This window comes from Tachypleus tridentatus, chromosome 8, assembly GCF_004210375.1.
Source record: "Tachypleus tridentatus isolate NWPU-2018 chromosome 8, ASM421037v1, whole genome shotgun sequence".
In the NCBI taxonomy this organism is placed as follows: domain Eukaryota; kingdom Metazoa; phylum Arthropoda; class Merostomata; order Xiphosura; family Limulidae; genus Tachypleus; species Tachypleus tridentatus.
Window position 1 is genome coordinate 78,120,874 of NC_134832.1, and position 20,797 is coordinate 78,141,670.

At 34.4% G+C, this 20,797-nt stretch overlaps 1 protein-coding gene across 1 annotated transcript in view; it reads left to right on the forward strand.

The window, feature by feature from the left end:
• The first annotated feature begins 4,181 nt into the window (after positions 1-4,181).
• The window catches only part of LOC143223938 (homeobox protein prospero-like), a 55,421-nt gene continuing 38,805 nt past the window's right edge, over positions 4,182-20,797 (forward strand). Inside the window, exon 1 of the mRNA XM_076452409.1 lies at positions 4,182-4,516. The gene's annotated coding sequence lies outside the window, so the exon portion shown is untranslated. The remainder of the gene's footprint in view (positions 4,517-20,797) is intronic.

The following is a 20,797-nucleotide window of genomic DNA, read 5'->3' on the forward strand; positions in this document are numbered from 1 at the left end:
TTATGAATAGTTGCCTTCCATCTAGTCTTACACTACTAAATTAGGGACGGCTAGCGCAGATAGCCCTCGTGTAGCTTTGCATGAAATTCAAACACAAAGAAACAAACATAAATCTTTTAACTTTAGTTGAACACATTCTTCCATAATTAACTTATAGAGTTAAACATGAGGTTTAAGTTAGCTTCATTTTTATAAAACATAGTAATTATAGAAATGAAAAATATAGAACAAGTGAATTAACGATAGTAATAAGTATTTTGCACATAAGATGCAAAACGTATAGGGCCCGGCATGGCCTAGCGCGTAAGGCGTGCGACTCGTAATCCGAGGGTCGCGGGTTCGCGCCCGCGTCGCGCCAAACATGCTCGCCCTCCCAGCCGTGGGGGTGTATAATGTGACGGTCAATCCCACTATTCGTTGGTAAAAGAGTAGCCCAAGAGTTGGCGGTGGGTGGTGATGACTAGCTGCCTTCCCTCTAGTCTTACACTGCTAAATTAGGGACGGCTAGCACAGATAGCCCTCGAGTAGCTTTGTGCGAAATTCCCAAACAAACAAAAGCAAAACGTATATCATGAAAAATAAATATAGAAGCAAAAACTGTGGAATTAATGAACTGGTGAATTGTTTCATACATGATGTGAGAGATAATTCTAAGTGAAGATAAAGCTAATAACTGGATATAATACTGTCTCCATCAAATAAATGATAAATTAAGATAGTATGTATGATGAAAACTTACATATTGAACAATGTTATAACAGTTTTCTCACTGAAATAACGGTTTTACTTGATAAAAGAAAACAGCAATTGTGTTAAAATCTTACAGAACTGCTCTTAGCTACACTTCATGCCTATAGAAACACTGCCAGCCTTTGTAAAACATATGTAATATGCAAGTTAAAACTATAAAGTAACTGTCAACATATCTAAAATGAAATATGTTATCAAGAAGTAATTTACTGTTATACACAACACAATGTATAAAACTCATTGTTATATGAGCAGAGGAATGCATAATTTTACCCATAAAGCCAAACTGGTAAAATAAACGTTTATAAAGTGAAACAGTAAGATTGTTTGTTATGTTATTGCAGGATATTTAGAGATGCTATAACACAAAATTCGTCCTTTTCAGAACGGATATTTATAAAAGGTACACTATGTAAATTTGGTAAAATACAACTGGTTAAACGATTGTCCTACGAACTGTGCTAACATTGTCTTCAGTATCATCATCTACCTATAATAACACTATCCGTCTTTATAAAATAAACGCAATTAAATATATAATAAGATCTAGAGATTAAAGTAACATATTTAATACGGTATTTAAAACACCAAACTGTAATTGTGATACTTCTCAGTACTGATAACTGTAATCAATACATTGCATAAAATAGATAACAAATATTAATTTTAAAACTTTGATTGTTATTATAAAGTTGATGACACTTTGATGTACATCACTCTATAGTGGTTCAATCTCGAACTATCTGCGCTTTCATCATATCAACACGCCCTTTGGTGCCTTTTCATGAAACTATTACCCTTGTAATGCCCCCGTTCGAGGCCACTTGGAACTATGATGTCACCCCTCCCTATGACAGACTCGCCCTTTGGCGACACCTCGCGGACGTCATAGCCCTCTGGTGTCTATTACATAAGAGTTTTGTAACCCTTAGGCAGCTGCATTATTTATATATTACATAAAATTATGTAATTTCACATACCTAGCGGCCCACGGCATCGTTTGGGTGCCCAAGAACCCCGATAACTACTGATATTAAATAACCTTAGCTTCTTGCTGACATCTTAACAACTCTAACTTCTCTATGACACCTTAATAACCTTAGCTCTTTACTGACACCATAATAACTTTAGCTTCTCTCTGACACCTTAATAACCTTAGCTTTTTACTGACACCATAATAACTTTAGCTTCTCTCTGACACCTTAATAACCTTAGCTTTTTACTGACACCATAATAACTTTAGCTTCTCTCTGACACCATAATAACTTTAGCTTCTCTCTGACACCTTAATAATCTTAGCTTTTTACTGACACCATAATAACTTTAGCTTCTTTCTGACACCTTAATAACCTTAGCTTTTTACTGACACCATAATAACTTTAGCTTCTCTCTGACACCATAATAACTTTAGCTTCTTGCTGATACCTTAATAACTTTAGCTTCTTGTTGACACCTTAATAATTTTAACTTCTCACTGATACCTTACTAAACATTGAACAATCTCATTACTCACCTAAAACTCACTGATCAATATTCAATCTCCCTACCTTCTCACCGTTACCTCAAAGACAAATTATGAATAACCCTATCTTCACATGAACACCCTACAACACGTAGGTATCACCCAAAATATGATAACCTTTTTGAGTTACATTTTCTCTTTCCTTTCCTGATATTTTACTATTAGGTGTTTTTGCGTTTTTAAAGAGATCAAACACTATATTTCATGCAGAAATGTAAATTTTTCACACATGTTTATTTCAGAAATAATTTATTTATGGGAGCTAATAATTTTTTTAAAAATGGAAATAACAAATCAAATGAAGTACTTTACTTTTCAATGTATTTACCTGCAAAATGAGTTCATTATTTTAGTTATTTTGCATCTTTTATTTTCACCCATTATCTTATCTGTAAAATTTGGATCTTGAATTTCATCAAATTTAGCTGCGTATAGAAGCAGATCATTCGTTGACAATAACGTAAAATTTCGAACATTCGGAGAACAGTCTATGCTTCCCAAAATAATTCCGACGTAAATTAAAAATTAGTACAGTTACAATATGACATTTACTGTATAAGATGGAGTCGTCATGCAAAAAAAATCGTAATCCGAAGTCGATTTATAAATAGATACTACCAAAAATTTTTTTAAACTGCATTGCAGCGTTTTTTATTTTGAACCTCTTTAAAACAGAAATATTTTGGTTAATACAATAATTTGTTTATTGGCTCACATAAATGAATTATTTCGCAATATATATCTGTGAAAAATACAATATTTGTATGAGTATGCTCGATTTCTTTTAAAGTGCCATCACACTTACCAGTGTGAAATATCAGGAAAGGCGAAATTTTATTAAAGCACCCAGAACACCGAAAAGTTGTAAAAATAGCAGAGACGAAAGTTTTCTAAAGTGCTAGAACACTGAACAGTGTGAAATAACAGGAAAGGAGCAGGTTCAATTAAGTGCCATAATGCCAACATTAAAACACAACAGAAGATGAGAAAGCTCACTAAAACGCTAGAACACCGAACCCTAAAAAATAACAAGAGAGAAGAAAGTTCTCTAAAGTGCCAAAGTCCCCGCTGTTAAAGCGGTAAACCTACGGATTTACAAAGCTAAAATAAGAGGTTCGATTCCTATCGGTAGACTCAGCAGACAGCTTGATGTGGCTTTGCTCTAAGAAAAACACCCCAAATGTCACAGTAGTGACCAGTGTAAAACAACGAGTGAATTAAAAGCTCTTTAACATCTGAGAATATCGTACGATGTGAAACAATACAAGTGTAAAGGCCAGAAAATCGAAAAATGTGAAAAAGTAGAATAGGTGAAAGTTCATTATAAGATCTTATCCATGTAAAAGTTACGCTATTTCCACCGAAATGATTTCATCAAAATGTATCATGCCACGAAAGTTTGGTCCAGTTGAGGTATTTTCTGTATGTTTGTGTTACTATTCCCCTAAAACTGTCTTTCTGTTCTAATTGGACAGTAATGGAACACTTAAGTTTAATCTTTCAACCTTCTCTATGATGCTTCCAGTAACATTTTCCCACATACTATACAATCCAAACATATGTATTTTAACCTTCTCAGCATCTAGTACTACATCCATTCACTAAGTAAATATATCTCTCTTCATCCAGTTATGACCTTCATCTATCCTTCATACAGCTACACTTCTTCAACCTCGACTTATTCTAGTTTTCTTTCGTATTATCTCTTATTTATTCATATGCTATAATTTAACATGTATCAAGGTTTTGAGCAAATACTGGAAATTATTTTTAAGTAACGAAAGAAATAATGGAAAGTTTCAACAGGTTGTCTCAGGTTTTCTGACAACTACATTAAATTATAGCTAGTTTTATTTATATACCTCGAGAATGGTGTTGTTTCACCGCATGTTTAACAACGTTACATCCTACTGAATAATGATTTTTAATATACAATTTTTCTAATGAGCATGTGCAGTCCTAATTCTTAGCTAATCTGCCTAGAGAAGAGGACACGTGATTGGCCTATTTGCCTTCTACCAGTTGTGTAAAACTTACAGAGACTAAACGCTTTACATACTTTACTTTGAGCAGCCACCTCAGACATTCAGTGGTGGTGCTGTCTCGAACCGACAGTTTCTCCCTCGAACCCATGACGTGTAAACGTGTTCACCAGATACCACTGTCCAAGCCTGTATAACATTTCTTCTGGTCAAAAGCGGTATTCATAAAAGCGAATTTTCTAGACTGCTTTTCGGAATTGACGTAAGTTTTTGTGTGTGTTTTTTCAGTTATTCATTTGCTATTTTAGGTTTAAACGTGTCAATACACGAAAAGTTTGGTACGAATGCTTAAAATGTAATTCATTGTTAACCTAAAGATGTCTGCCCTTAACCTATACTAGATTTTTACAACACTGTAATTTCTTTTTTTCATCAGAGTAGCACGATTACATTTTTATTTTATATACTATAGCATACTTTGCATTAATCAATAAGCGAGAGTACTCAGGGTTCTATAAATCTAATGTATGTTAATACCATAGTTAGCTTCACTGTGGTAATGATTTTCTAAGTAATTAAAACTATAACGTTTCATTCTGTAGGAATGAACTTTCTTCAGGAAATGTATGATTAACAATAGATCAAAATTCAAAGTGTAACATCATTTACATGAGCTGCATTTCATTTCAAATGTTATTTCTTATTTAGGGGTATTTACAATGGAGCTAAGATAGAACACCGCAAACCAATGGTTTACCAAAAAGGCTTAAAACGCCACTAAAATTCCGTTTCCTAATGTTCACTTATTACGCTGGCAATTTTCTATTTTATTATTATTTCATCTTACAACACCTCTGAAAAAATAATCAAAAATATTTCTCGTTTTCTTCAGTCCTGTATAAAATTAAATCATGAAACTAAAATTACAAACTTCAGTATACAAACCTATATTCCCAAATTCCTCGAGAAGAAGTATAGAAGTAAGTTATTCAAATTATCCTGTAATATTATATTAACCGCTTTACCCATGTTTCATCACTTCTAATGTAATACCATAGCACACAGTGGGCTATTTAATGATTATTATATTTTCAAATAATTTAAAAGTCATTCCATGAAACGTACTCAAGTTATTTTAAGAACATTTAGTAAAATACCCAGCATTCATACATTATCAGTTGTAAAAGCATTTTATATTTGTTGAAATGTGTGGCTTATAAACAAAAATTTGTTTGTTAATTTATGTTTACAGTAAAAATTCTGCCCTTAAAATAATGTTAATTCTCTCTGGAATTGGAATTTTCAATCTATGTGCACGTGTGCTATAAGGCTGAGTAAGAGCACAAGAATTCTGGTATAACCGTATTTAATTTTGAGCTACTAATTGCAGGAGAAGCAGTCAAACAGCAGTAGCATCTGATGTTACATTGTTTTTTTTTTTGTCTTTTGAGCTAAGTAAAAGGGTTTACTGTCATTTACATAATGCACCCAAAGTTGAAAGTGCAGAACGTGTTCTGTTGCGTTAATCTCAGACCCAGGCCTTTTCGATCTACATTCTGAACTGTTACTCTCTAAGGCAGAGATGGTAATATATATATATATATATAGAGAGAGATATAAGCTACAATGTTGAAGTTTTCACTATATTCTTTAACATCCTTGGAAGATTCGAAGAGAGCCAGGATTGTATATATCATAGTACAGTGCGGTATCTTTCTCATCTATTAAACATGCAGTAAAAATATACTGGTCTCAAGAATTCCGTTACATTGCTATCAGGAGCTAAATAAAACTCAGTTCAACTATTAAAATGCTGTCAAAGAGAAAGAAAAGATGGGAAATAAAATACGTGGAATAAAAATTAGCGGCCAAGCTAGTGCACTAATGCTGTTGGTGCCAATGAATGTTTTAATAATGACAATTCAGATAAATACTGTGTTGACCATCCTCCATGTTTCACTTAGAAGTCTGACACACAATGTTTACCTGAACTGTCATTATTAAAATAAGATGATTTTTCTTAATGTATGATTTACCCTCTGTTTATAGTAATGTACTATACTCTTTTGTTATAAGTATTATAATTTTACAATTAATCAGACTTTGTAAAATGTGTAATAAATTAGGATATTTTATTATTAATGTTGAAATATTGCTGCAACAAATTATACTTAATTTATTTAATAAAGAAACTTCAAATAAAATTACTAAATATTTTGTGATAAATATAAGAATTAGTATATTGTTAATAAGGTCATTTAAAGAACTTGACACAAGGTTTAGGCGGATGAACATCTTACTACGTATAAACTTCTATTTAGTATCTGAAAATTGGTAGTTACAATGGAGTTAATGAGTGATGCTTGGGAGCTATACCAGTTAGTTCAGATAACTGGTTGGGATTCTCTGCACTAGTATAATTAGTTTACTGTGCTACTAATTGGCGCTTTTAGGATTATCATGGAGGCCAGAACATCAACTTCACAATGTAAGTTTATCTTACTCACCCTAAAGTGGTAGTACCTTAGTTCGTCTGTTTTTTATTCTTTTGTTCTTCTTTACTTTGGAGAGCAGTCACCCTCCCACAACTGTCTGCAGGTAATGAAAGGTGATAGAGATGTGGGACATTCTGGGCTTCAGCACCCACACCTCGCTTTCCTTATTTCTATTACTATTACTTTATTTTATTTAACTATTTTTCATAAAGAGTTGTTGGTGAAACGTTTAGTAATGGATTTATTTTCAGTGTGTATAACATTTCAAGGTATAAAGACGTGTGCTGATGAACTCTTATACCTACAAAATATTGTTTCTTCTAAGTACTAAATCAATTTTATTTTTAAATGAAGAAACAATATTTTGTAGATCCTTGGAAGTGCTATAGGACTGATTGTAGGATGCTGTTAAACAGCTATCTTCCCTCCTACTTGTTAGTTCACAATTAGAAAGGTCTATACGATGCTAGCTAGATCTGGTATAGCTTTGCCGTAAACTTTTAAAGCAAACAATCAGAACGAATAACAAATGGCTAAAAGAATATTGCAGACATTTATAGATTGTTCCTGTTCTTACATTCAAAACTATGTAATTCACTTGTGACAGCAATTATTAGTCTGAATTGGAGTTTTCTTAATATAATACTAGTCTGAGTTGATCTCCTCTTAATATGATACAAGCCTGAGTTGGTATTTTTCTTATACAACAGTAGTCTGAGTTCACCTTCTCTAAATATAATTCCAGTCCGAGTTGGCTTTTACTTAATTTAATACTAGTCCGAGTGGACCTGCTCTTAATATAATACTAGTCTGAAGTGGTCCTTCTTTAATTTAATACCAGTCCAAGTTCACCTTCTCTTAATACAATACTAGTCTGAGTTGACCTTCTCTTAATATAAATCGTTGTTTCATTCCATAGAGTCATTTGTGCTATATCTAGATTGCCAATAAACACATTCCTTGATTAACTTCCTTTTGTTTGTTATTAAGCTCAAAGCTGCACAATGAGGTGTCTGCTGCGCCAATCACGAGTATTGAAACTCGATTTATGGTCCACTAACACAAGCTTTACTGCAGTATACAGCGAATCAAGGAATGCATTCATCCTGCATGTCACAGATGATACTTTCAATTTTAATTTTGGTGAAAACGAAAATAAATCTGTAACAAATATGTGTGTGTGTATTAAATTGAACAGTTGGTCTGCTGCATAATATAAAATAATATATTAAGCTTGATGCCATAATATTATTCACACACACACCATATATGGTGAATTAAAAAGGACTCATAAACACCATAAGTATTAACAACCAAACAAGTTAACCTTATTTGTCAATAAACACAAGGAAGAAAGTAATCATTGTAGATTTTGTTATTACTTGAGTGTTGTGTATAAAGTGCAGTCGTATAACACTTTTGAGTCGTCATTTAGTATTTGCTCTTTAAAGATATGTTTATTTGATTTGTTTTGATTTTCGCGCAAAGCTACGAAGGCTATCTGTGCTAGCCGACCTAAATTTAGCAGTGAAAGACTAGATAGAAGACAGCTAGTCGTCAACTGCCATCACCAATTTTGGGCTACTCTTTTACTAACGAATAGTGGGATTGACCATCACATTGTATAACACGCCCACGGCTGAAAGGGTGAGCGTGTTTGATGGGACGGAAATTCAAACCCGCGACTCTTATATTGCGAGTCAAGCGCCCTAACCGGGTTGTTTGTTTGGGATACCTGCCTAGAGCTACACAAGGGTTATACAGCGATGGCTGTTCTCAACTTTCCACTGAATATACTAGAGGAGAGGATATTAGAGTCAACAACACTCACATCCAGCTCGAAAATTGGAATTTAACCGTCACTCTTCTAAAGCACTCGATGCTCCAGATAATGTATTATGACGTAATGATAATGGAAAGCGAGATGTAGATCCTCGGATTCAGATTGCTAACCGCTAATCCCAGTCCACCCCAGAGCAAAGATATAAAAGTATCATGTAGATTGGCCGCAATGATGCGTTTGGATCATTTAGGGAAAACATTGTGAAACACACAAAGCACTTTAACATTGTGAGTTGTAAATAGGGTTTGGTCGTTATTAATGACAACAGAAACACCGCCCAACGAGTACTTATTTGTGCTAGCAATTACTAATCGTACTATTCATACCTCACTAAAAAAAAAATGAATATTTTCTGAAAAAAAAAAATCCGGCAGAAAATTTTTGCATTATACTGATATGTACTGTGTGGTTTTATATGTTAAAATTGGTGGTGTTTATTGACAAAATAAGTTTTTAAGAACTCCATTTTTTAATACTATATTTACAAATTACCTTAATAAAGATACACTCAAACCCTCACGTACAGTCCCAGTGAAAGTTATTTTCTGGTTGTGAGAAGAGTGTTTTTGTTTAAAAATGTGTTCTGTTTGTTTTCGAATTTCGCACAAAGCTACTCGAGGGCTATCTGTGCTAGCCGTCCCTAATTTAGCAGTGTAAGACTAGAGAGAAGGCAGCTAGTCATCACCACCCACCGCCAACTCTTGGGCTACTCTTTTACCAACGAATAGTGGGATTGACCGTAACATATAACGCCCCCACGACTAAAAGGGCGAGCAAGTTTGGCGCGATGGGAATGCGAACCCGCGACCCTCAGATTACGAGTCGTACGCCTTAACACGCTTGGCCATGCCGGGCCCTAAATGTGTTCTGTGATAAATAAGTGGTTGTTGAACATATCGTGGTTATTTCTCCAATTTTCTGAATCTTGAATACTCATAGTGTGAAATGTTTTCATGGACTTTTGTTTGTGGTATCATTAAAGATATGGCATTACATTGTACTTAATATAATTAAAGTATTTGTTCAATTGCTTTCTGAACTGCCTCACCATTTTAAATGTGCTATGCTACAGCATTCATAATAGAAACCCCTTACTAAATGAAGGTAGTACTTCAGATGACGTAGATAGACGTCGAAACACGTAGATGCAGTTGTACGCGTTTCCTGTTCAATGGAACATTGTTATCATAACCGCCACAGGAAGAAAAATTCAGCGGCGCTACTGTTGTTACTAAATATTTATATATATAACAGCGCTATCGCTACCGCTACTTTTGAAACAGACAGTTTTCGTGATGTTTGTATCAGTGAATAACGTAATAATGAAAAACACAAATTTATTGGAAAATAGTGATACTTTATTGCAACAATAACATAATACAGACTCATCAGAACGGTTTATCGAAATTTATGAATGATGAGAGGATGTTTGTTTGTTTTTTAATTTCGCGCAAAGATACACGAGGGCTATCTGTGCCAGCCGTCCCTAATTTTGCAGTGTAAGACTAGAGGGAAGGCAACTAGTCATCACCACCCACCGCCGACTCTTGGTCTATTCTTTTACCAACGAATAGTGGGATTGACCGTCACATATAACGCCCCCACGACTAAAAGGGCGAGCAAGTTTGGCGCGATGGGAATGCGAACCCGCGACCCTCAGATTACGAGTCGCACGCCTTAACCCACCTGGCCATGCCGGGCAAAAATTATAAAAGACACAATATATTTTAATATTACAGATTTGTTATTTCATATTATCTTATTACTGTCATCACATGCATTTGCTTTAATAACGTAATGTTTCTTAACTCTGTAATATTAAAATATATTGTGTGTATTGAAGGCCATGCTGTGGGGACGTTATAATGTGACCGTCAATCCCACTATTCGTTGGTAAAAGAGTAGCCCAAGAGTTGGCGGTGGGTGGTGATGACTGGCTGCCTTCCCTCTCGTCTTACACTGCTAAATTAGGGACGGCTAGCACAGATAGCCCTCGAGTAGCTTTGTGCGAAATTCAAAAAACAAACAAACCTATCGTTTGAGTAATTTAAATTAGCTTAGACCATGGATGAAAATTAGCTGTGAGAATGTGATCCTCATTTATAAAGACAGCTTCAGAACACTTCTCAGTTCTTCAAATTCAAACATTAACAAGTCGCTTACAAGTCTGGAGTGGTTTACTACACAGATTTTCATTTTTGTCAAACATGCAGTAAGTTATGGTAGAAGCAGTCCTATATAGGCTTTAGTTTCGCTTTAAAGTAAATCCAGCATATTTGCTACAGGTCGCACAACGATTACGTGTTCTTTGATGAAGTTTATATCTGAAGGGTTGAAATGAGATAATCACAAACTGTATTGATTGAGTCCTCTATCTTTGTTATTATGCTGTCCGATACGAACAAATTCATCGTACATAAATTCCACCATATATCGTATGGAACAAAAACAGTTCTTATTGTATCAGGTTAACTACCACTCTGTCCTAAATGTCTGGGATACCATCATGAACGAGTAGTCGCTCAAAGATTTGTTTCCATTACTGGTTGCTACTAAATTGAGTATATGTGCTGAACATCAAAGATGCCCGGAGAGAAAGCAAACATGACTGGAACCACTAATAATATCAGAAATACTGTGGAAGCTTATCTTAGCTTTTGTACTTCACCACTTGACTCGAGTGTGTTTTGATCTGCATTGAAATCACCTACGTCACTACTTATAGGTTCAGCCATAGATAGATTCAGTGAAGAAGATACTGCAATAATAAATAGTAAAATATCAAAGGATATCTAACAGTTTAATATTTTATTGTCGTATTAACATGACATTATAATAATAATAATAATATAAGAAAATTCCAGATATATGTATTATTATTATAGATCATTATTTATAATATAATAAATAAAATATAGTTATATCATTATACATTTATTGTAATATATACTAGTATTATATATTTTTGTATATTACATTGTATATAATTATATCTTCACTGAATTTTCCTTACGAAAAACAATCAAATGCATTACATGATGCACTCATATCTCCCCTTATTTTCAGTATCTCAGTGGAACAGCGGCAGGTCTTACAGACTTACAATATTAAAATCAGGGGTTAGATTCCATTTGGTGAACATAGCGGATAACCCGAAATGGATTTACATTAACAAAATACACACATATCTTATTTCCGTTCGTCAGTCAGGCCTCTCAGTGGTACAATAGTATATCTGCAAACTTATACTGCTAGAAATCGAGTTTCGATACCCATGGTGGGCAGAGCACAGATAGCCCTTTGTGGAGCTTTGTGCTTAGTACCAAAAAAAGAAAAAATTGTCAGTCAGTGCCCGGCATAGCCAGGTGGTTAGGACGCAGGTTTGAATCTGTCAAACCAAACACGGTCAACCCTTCAGCTGTGGAAGCGTTGTAATGTACGGTCAGTCCCACTATTAGATGGTGAGCAAGTAACCCAAGAGTTAGTAGTGGGCGGTGATTACTAGATGCCTTCCCTCCAGTCTTACACTGCTAAATTAGGGACGACTAGCGCAGATAGCCCTCATTTAGCTTTGCACGAAGTTCAAAATAAACCAAACCAATTGTCATTCAGTCAAAGTAGCATTTGGCACGAGGTTTTGTAAAATGGAATCTGGTAATAGAGACAATGTTTCTGTTACAAAAGCTTTTAACAATGAGTGTAACTGTGGAAGCAGTCATTATTGACCTTAAATAATAGACTATTTTGAATTTGATGGAAGTGAAAGTGCAAGTGGATCCCAATCCCAAAGTATTTTGTTGCAGTATAAGTTATGTTTGTCCAAAAAAGAATATTTACAGAACCAATAAGAAACCACTTTTTAATATAAAGCAACACATTACTTACAAATGTTACTATAAACTCAAGGTTTTGAATCGTACATCAAGTGAATGGCAGAGATAAACAGGTCAACAACTGAAGCAGCAGAGACAGGGGTGCCTACTTCTTTTAAGAGAAAAACTGGGTAACATGATGCAGAACAATAAGCTCTTGGAACTTCCATTACTGTTAGTACCAGGAGGTTCAGCCAACGTAAAATAAGTGAACCTGTAACTTTTTTCTTCATTTAAGAAATGCTTCTTTCGAAATTTGTTGAATCACAAGTTTTGAAAAAAAACATTATTCAGAGATTACAGTCAAACAAAATTTTCGGTAGGAAAATCCTAACATGTGCAATTAACGATAAATTTGCCCAAAAAATGAATTGAAATAGAAGCTTAGCACATTTTTATACTTAAACATGTGGAAAATAGCTTACAGAAGCAAAATTGGGTGACGTTGCAAGCAATCGATATGAATTATCAAATTAATGTTGATCCAATAATACATCACCGGCTTTAGATAATATTCAGTTATTATAATTAAAATAATACCTAAATCTTAAGGTTTGAGCCAATGTTCCATTCTTTAATATGGCTTAGTGCTGATATACGTTAACAAACTTTTAAAGCATAAAGTGCTCGAACCAATATTCCATTATTACAGTGTAAGTTGAATCCTTCTGCTTTATGGTGTTTCATCAAATATTCCGTTTTTAAAATGTAATTAAATAATCTTTTGAATTATGGAATTTGAGCTAAAATTTATTTTTATTATGTCTTTGAGCGAGATTTTAAAGTGTTGTCTTTAGGAGAATATTACAATGTTACAATAATACAATTTGACAATGGGATTGAATAAGGTATAAAGCTAATGTGTTTCAGTCAAATTTAATTTTTTGTAACGTAGCTAAACTGGAGTTAAATTTCTGGTCTTATAATGTAGCTATATCAGTAGTTGCATAAATTACTTTAGCTATTTCTTCGACCTCATCCTGTAAGCAAATAAACTTCTAAACTATGGAGTTTTAGCCAGTTTATCACTCTAACCAACTAACTGCCCCCCTCTCAATGGCACAGCGATATGTCTGTGGACTTACAATGATAGAAACCAGGTTTTGACACTCGTCGTGGTTAGAGTACAGATAACCCATGGTGTTGCTTTATGCTTAATTACAAACAAACCAAGTTACTAAATTAACTTCTTAACCGTAATTAATTAGCTTTTTAAATATGTTTTCGAGCTAATATTTCAATTGCTCAGTGAAACGGAATTTACTTATAAATAAAGGTTTTGAGCTAAGATTTTGTACTAAATCAGTTCAAAACTACAGCGTCTTGAATTAAAATTTCTGACTCTTAGTATCAACTTATTAAATAAGCTCTGAATCTTTTTCTACAGGTAAAAATGCTAAACATTTCACGTGTACATGCTGAGAACACAATGAATTTTAAAATATTAATATATCAATAACATGTACTACATATTTTCCCGACTTGTATACAGTAAATTATAAGTTTTTGAGTTTTAAACATATTGATTATTGCAACATATCAAGGATGAAAGTCGTTTCTTCTGAGAGGGGTATAAATAACTTCTTACTGTTTCTAATAGGTTGTTTCTTTGTTTCTTTTAGATATTTGCACAAATCTATACACGAGGGCACCTGCTCTATCCAATTCTAATTTTGAAAAATATAAACTAGAGGGAATACAATTATCCAACAGCACCGTTCTCTAAATCTTCATATATTCTAAGCGAATAGTGGGGTTTTACCGTCACTTTTACAATATATCACAACCTCAAGGTACAGAACACGAACCATGAAACGAATGCTAGTCACTAAGTCTCTCCTGGCTTGCTTCTAAAGGTTTACTAACAGAAAAAAAATCTACTTCATTCTCACCTTCATAAATAACTAAAAAAAGAGGAACAACATGACATGAATTAAAATAATTAATATTTATTAACACAAACCCAACATAGAATTTTCAAAACATGTTTGGCCTGTATTAATAAATTTTAATGATTTTAATTGTTTCAGTACATAATATTGTCCACTTTTCATGTGTTATATCTTCTACTGTTAAATCATTAATAAAATGAAATCACAGATGGTACCTAATAGTTGTTTAAATCAAAGGTAAAATGTATATCCTTTTCTACAGCTTAGATAGCATGATTTAAGGAAAATATTAGAGAAGAAAATTACCTTGTCTGAAGGCATGTTGTAAAGGATATTGAAAAGTTTGTTCTTCTTGCTTTTCTGTTACATCTTTGACTTCTGGTGTTCTAATGAGAGGCTATGTTGGGTAGGATCATATTAAAGACCACAAGCAATAGTTAACCTCTCAACACACACTTCATTGTAAAGACAGGGAGAAAAAACCACTCTTAACACCCCACTCATCCAGATCTTACTCCAACATCAAAGAACGTTATATAGATGAATATTTCACCAAAAGCATTTTTTCCTGTTAACCCTATATGTAATTTGTTTAGTTTTCTTTGTGATGCTACTCAACATCAGGTTGTTTGTCTTGTGTTGTCAGCTCATGTTTTGTCACTTCCTTCATCCACTACAACCATAGTCTTCACTGTGACCTTAGGGCTGGAAAAAGCTTTGTAGTGATCAGCTCTTAATATCGAAAGTATATATAAAAAACAACTAAAACATTATGGTCAGCAAAACTAAAGATCTGTTATTAAAATAAAAATGTAGAAGCAAAGGTAAGTAATCGAAGTGACCTAAAACCGACAGACACTTTTTTAATTGCAAATCGAAAGGTCGATATCCTTGGAACAGCTAAAGTTAGTATAAATCTTCGAAACAAGCCAGAAGATCTCTACATATCGAAAACGAGGTTTCCTGGCACATAGCTAGGTAAGATGACGCTCATTTATGACTTAGGAAAGTTTGTTTGTTTGTTTTTGAATTTCGTGCAAAGCTACACGAGGGCTATCTGCGCTAGCCGTCCCTAATTTAGCAGTGTAAGACTAGAGGGAAGGAAGTCATCACCACCCACAGCCAACTTTTGGGCTACTCTTTTACCAATGAATAGTGGGATTGATCGTCACATGATAAAGTCCCCACTGCTGAAAGGGCGAACATATTCCGTGTTACTGGGATTCGAGTCTGCAACCCTCAGATTACGAGTCGTACGCCTTAACACAACTGGCCATGCTAGACCAACTTAGGAAAGATCCAACGTATTACGAACTGATGACTTCGCTTCTTCGCTCGTGAATGCTTTGGATGTAATGTTAAACCTTAGTCGTTCTTCATATGTTGGAACTTATCATAATTTATATGTACTTTAACAATAAAATTATCGATGGAGTACGTACCCATCGGCTTTTAAATACATTTCACTAAATTATTTTTGTGTCAGATTGATTTTGGAATCATTACAACACGATTTTTGATAAAAATAATATCACTATTGCAATTACTCTCACTAAATACTGCTATGATTTCCTTTGTATTTTGCATTACGAACGATTTCGCCCCAGTGTTTTCATGCGTTACTGAAAGTAACGAGATAGCTGGTCTTGTTTGATGTTGCAGGAATAAATTTTCTCCATTAATCAACTACTTATTTTGCTCTAACGTTTCTCAACTGAAATGAACCGACTTTGGTCTGCGTTTTAATCACTCAACACCTTTGATCGAGTTCATATCGTACATGTTGAAAACAACGTCAGTTCGTGATTACTGTTAGTCTTTCTGGAGAGCTTTCTACAAAATATTGGATTTAATATCACCAAAACACTTGTATTTATCTTTAACATTTTCTATTATTGCCATTCCATCTATGAGACATACAGAATTAGTACACATGTTTTTCACAAGTGACATGTTATTTCAAGGTTCTTTTGCAAGGGCTGATTTGCTGTTTTTTCCTGTTAAAGCCATCAACTGTAACCAGCGACCAGAAGAGTGGCCCTAGTAAATGCTCCAGGACCTCTCGCATATCAAGCTGATACGTTATGTCATCATTATTTCCAAACAAGCTGAAGGTTATCCTTACCATCTGCAGACTTGCTGACCTTTTTTTCTTGTTAACACCTGTGAAAGTTTTAGCTGCATTTTTGGCAGCCAATAATGAATATTCATGTGGATCTGTTTCAAGTCCGTCACCTTTAAAAGATTGTAAGCTGATTCACCATGTTTTTTTGTCATTGCTAAATCTTGTGCAACGTGTTCCAGAGCAACAGTTTCATTGCAGATATTGAGTAAATCTTGAGGCTTTTTGATGGATTCATGAAGTCTTCAATCACAGCACTACTGCAAACACAGTCCTTTCGTCCTTTATGATCCCTGATTGAAGCTCAGCATGGTGACATTTTTCTACAATGATTTGAAGCATTTCAGTTGTCAGATGTATGTACTGCAATAATATGCGGCAACATTCTAACGTGCTACCACACTAATTTTTAAGCTAAAACGATATGTGCCACCTGGGGTTTTTGTATCTTTGTTGGCAGTGTCTTCAATTATTTGGATAACCGGTATTCTATGAAATGTGTTAGGCGATCCAGTTTCTACTGAAAACATTGCATCTGTAAACTTTTGCTAAATATCTGGATGTTATTCAGACAACTAAGACATAATAAACACTGATGTAACGGGCGTAGTTGACTTTGTAACAAACAGAGTACCACGGAATTCACTCACAAATGCTTGCCAAGTACAGCAGCCAGTTTCCTTGTTTTAATTCACATATTAGACCAAGAAAAACGTTAACTATGTCGATGTAGCTCATCCAATATGCATACAAAGGGTCATTGCTATTTGTCAAATAGCTTAGAAAGTTTGAGAAGTAATGCAGTGGGTCTTGAAGTTGCTCGTTTTGCAAAACCTCTTCAAAGACTTTCTGAGAGAAGACATCAAGTAGATCATGAACTATCTTTAATCCTGTTTACACACATGTGATATGACTCTTTTGGTCCTTCTGCATCCACAGAATAAACTCTTTAATGGTAGACAAGGCAAAGCTTTTATATATAATTTTGTGATTTGTTGCTGTTCTGTTGTATTGACATTCTTTCATCACTGCTGTGACAGAGCCTTCATCGGTAATGCCAGCTTATTCAACATTTTGGAATTTTTTGCCAATTACTGACAATATATTACCAACTGTGTGGACGTTACTCATTCTATGTATTACATGCTGAAATTTCTCATGGTATTGGCATTTAATTTTGGTAGCTTTTGAACATAATACCTCGTCAAACGCAGCTACAATCTTCTCGAGTTCGAGTAACTCTTGGAAAATTGATCATATTGGTTCAGAACATAATTTGTAGTCGGCAACATTTGTAGCTAGTGCATTTATGATTGGAAAATAACCAACCGCGTTCCGTGAGAATGACATGTCCTTTTGTGATTATTTTTATTCCATTCCAGCTCATGATAATCTGTTTTGTGATATAAACTTGTGTGAAAGATCAAACTAGATATCTGTGTAGTGATATCTTCATGATATCATTGCGGTCCATATGTATGGTATTTACCTTCCGAGGATCAACTCTTTTACCAGTCATATAGATTGATAATGTAGTTTCGTCTGCATTCAATATTTTTCATTCTTCTTTTACAATTTCATGCACATCTTTCTTCAATGGTAGAGGTCCAAAAATTTTTGGCTGAACAGCGATCCTATTTACTATATGTGATATGCCTTTTCCAGTTAGTGTCTCGTCTATCCTCTCGATATTGTACCAGGTCAATGTTGTAAAAACATGGGGCTGGATATTTTCTGGAAGAACATCTTCATTGGCATTTGACAGTTTTCTGAAACATAGTGTAGTTTCATTTTCCTCATTAACTGTGTGCGATACATCAAGATCTAGACGATTGTACATTTGAGTGACTTCTATACTGCCCATCAAAGTCTTGACTGCGCATGGCAGCAGGATGTGTTATTGGGACAAACTGTGTTCAAAAACTCACAGCATACACTAAATCCTGAGAAAATGAGCCTATCAACTCTTTTCTACATTGGGATTGATTCTTTAGTCTTGGATCTCTACTTACTAGAGTGAACAAGAATTGCATGACCTCTGTTGGTACTTTAGGATACTTTCACTGAGGAAAGGAGGGAAGAATAACCACTGCTTTCTGTTGTCTTGAAAATTTATTTTATTCACACCTCCGATGTCTAGTTGTCTTTTGTAGCAAGACAAAGACAGCAGATAATTGGTTAATGAAGGCCTGTAATTCTTTCTTTATCTGTTGATGTTTTTGGACAAGAGTTTGAGCAGTAAGATTGCTTGTAATAACCAATATGTTTCATGTCTTGTTGAGAAAAAGATGACGTGAATCACCAAATTCTACTTCCAGTTTCCTCTGCGTGTGCTTCGCTGTTGAATCTCTTATATCAGTCACTCTATACGAATGCATATACATTATGAGGATGTGATTTAGTTCTGTCAATATCACAACCTTTAAAGATTCAAAACGTACTTGTCTGATACACTTAAAATGTTGATCATATGAAGCGGCTTCAGCAGTCCTGTAGAGGTTGTCAGGATCAAGGCCAGTATTGGCTCCATTTGCACAAGATTAATTTACAAGGCCCTTTGTATTGGTGTACATGTTATCAGGCTATGACAACAACTGTTTTCCTTGATATAATGGTAACAACGTGTTCTTCTTGTCTTGTTATGTCAATGTTTTTCTTACCGTAGCATCTTCTTCTAATCCAACACATTTTAAAGTTCTCTCTTATTCTTGCTCCTTTAGCATATTTCGATGATTTTCCTGGTGGGTAGAAGACACAGACTTCTTCCACTAACCTTGAACTAGCGAAAGATTTTGTTTGTCAAAATGATCTACGTTTAGTGTCCACTTTTTATATGTTCTCTGCTTCCAGTTTCTCTAAGTCTATTTTCAATGTGAAATGCTTTCGACATTCCAAATGATAATGTATTCATGTAATTATTTTCATCTTGCGAACCTTCAGCCCTGAGAAGTTTTCGACAGGAGTCCAAATATCTAGGAGATGTAAGGCCAGAGTGCTGGTCTTCGTTGAAAGAATGAATTAGACAAATGGAAGTGTGTCATGTCCATGTTCGATTGACTATGCTCTCCCAGCTGAGTATTTGAAAGTACATAGAAATAATCTGAGAAAAGCTTTGTTCCAAGCAATACAAGTATAATCGAGTATAGAATATATAGCTATTCCCGGTTAATCAACAATTAAGTAAGTATTAGAAACAAATTGAAATATATTGGACGTCATCAAATTTGATATATCCTGGAGATAAAATATATTTAAACTAAGTATTTATTCATATTAATACTCTTAAAGACATTGAATGATCTTAAGTACTTGTACTTGTTCGGAATAAAAAACATACATTATCTACAAACGTAAGGACTGCAAATGAATAAAAAACAGCACGAATCTACACCGTGATATCAAGTCTATGAAATATTTCGGCAAATCATTGAAAACAGCTAGTATTAAAGATTCAAAAAGTGATGTGCATTCATGTAAGTTTTACAATATACATGTACACACTGCTAGTGTCAGAATTACATATAACAAAACACAAACGCATGATCACATGCCTGGCACATTGACAGATAACCATATTGCATAAATACATGTATGCAACTTGTTTTGAGTTGTATTACAGTGCAAGTATACGTATTTGTGATTAAAACGACTTAAAACTGTCATGATTATTATTAACTGTCTTTATTACAATGTAATATATATATTTACCAAAACTAAATTCATTGTTGAGTTATTCAGTAGCTATATACATGAAGAGAATTCATTGTTTTGTTATATCATTTTCAAAAACGACAACTATATTTCAGTCAGTAATTAAACACAGAAAGCTTCTTGTCTAGCACTGCTACTAGACCAAAACGAGCTTTACACAAATAGACTTTTCAATTGATAGCAATGAACCCATCCAATTCGTACCGATTGGCCCAGGTTTCTGATGAACTATTCATTGTTGATGAACCTTTAAAAACGCAACATCTGATCAGATGACGAGAAATAGACTTCACTGGAGATAGTGTTACTTTACTTACTTACTTAAACCCTTTCAAGCTTTGGGAAACATAGGTTATATTCTTGGTTTTGTATTTCCAACTCTTTCCAGGAGTATCCTAATTCCTTCAAATATGCCTTTACTGGCCCTCACCAAATATTTCTAGGACTACTTCGCTTTCTTTGTCTCTTAGGGTTCCATGTTATAAAGTGCTTCATGACATTAATTTTGCGTTTTCCAAGTGTTTTCTCAACCCAGCTTGTATTGTTTGATCTTTTTTCTTGCTTATTTATCTTCCACAGTTTCTCACCTCTGGTGGCAGTCGTCCAGT